This window comes from Capra hircus, chromosome 7 (assembly GCF_001704415.2).
Source record: "Capra hircus breed San Clemente chromosome 7, ASM170441v1, whole genome shotgun sequence".
NCBI classification, from domain to species: Eukaryota; Metazoa; Chordata; class Mammalia; order Artiodactyla; family Bovidae; genus Capra; species Capra hircus.
Window position 1 is genome coordinate 35,598,843 of NC_030814.1, and position 1,319 is coordinate 35,600,161.

General features: G+C 40.6%; 1 pseudogene; it reads right to left on the reverse strand.

Annotated features, from left to right (window-relative positions):
• Positions 380 to 993, reverse strand: LOC106502366 (annotated as a pseudogene).

Consider the following 1,319-nt stretch of genomic DNA (forward strand, 5'->3'; position numbering starts at 1 on the left):
GGAACTCTTGCTTTTTCCATGATCCAGCGGATGTTGACAATTTGATCTCTGGTTCCTCCACCTTTTCTAAAACCAGGTTGAACATCTGGAATTTTACAGTTCATGTATTGCTGAAGCCTGGCTTGGAGAATTTTGAACATGACTTTACTAGCATGTGAGATGAGTGCAATTGTGTGGTAGTATGAGCATTCTTTCGCATTGCCTTTCTTTGGGATTGGAATGAAAAAGGCCTCTATATAAGCTCTTTATAAGCAGGTGCAGAGAGCTACTCATCTTACAGTCCCTCAAGACAAATCTTCTCTGTAAGTTCCCTTGGTAATTTTTTTTTTTGCTTGATAAATTTTATTTAAAAACTTATCCAAATATTCCAGATTGAGTTTTAATCCTCTTCTTCTTCCTCTTCTTCATCTTGATTAATGAGGAAACAATGCAATTTGTAACTTTGCTGCTAGCTACTATGCGTAACAAATCAAGTAGATTATCCTTCTTCAAACAGTTTTTGTTAAGATATTTCAAATACCTTTTGGAAAAGAGCATTTCAGAAGTTACAGTGATCTTGCTCTTGTTTCTTCTTCTTATTTTTATCTTGCTTCTTTTGATTGTTACAACACTGCTGCCCAGATTGTCTGCTTTTCCGTCCACCTTGATCCTCTCCTGAAGAAACTGCTCAAAACTGGTGACATCCATGTTTCCATCTTCTCTACAGGGTGGGTACGCTTCAGTTGTGTCTGACTCTTTGCAACCCCATGGACTGTAGCCCACCAGGCTCCTCTGTCCATGGGATTCTCCAGGCAAGAATACCAGACTGGGTTGCCATTTCCTTCTCCAGGGGATCTTCCTGACCCAGGGATCTAACCCACATTTTTTAAGTCTCCTGCATTGGTAGGCAGGTTCTTTACCACTAGTGCCACCTGGGAAGCTGGGTACAGTCCAGAGTAAACTTCAGGACCTGCTTCTTTTTTTTTGCCCCACCTTCACCACAAGCTTTTTCATAGGCACCGTGGCAGCAGTAGAGGCAGAAAGGGCTCCCTTGCTTATTTTAACAGCTGCCTACCATCTGGAGTGACCTGCCTCTTTCTTTGGTCTATCTGTGCCCTCCATATATGAGGGACAGTTTGTGAATCAACAGTTTGGATCATGAATCCTCAAAAGAGATTTTTTTGGGGGAATTCCTAATTATTTCTTAAAGCCACAGTGCTAAGGGGCTTTAATTGTTTTGCCATAGATTGCAAACCTGCATGTACAGGCCAAATGAATTCTTTAAAAAGTTTTGCTTTTTTAACAGCACTGTTTGTTAAAAAGGAATGTCATGAATGTAA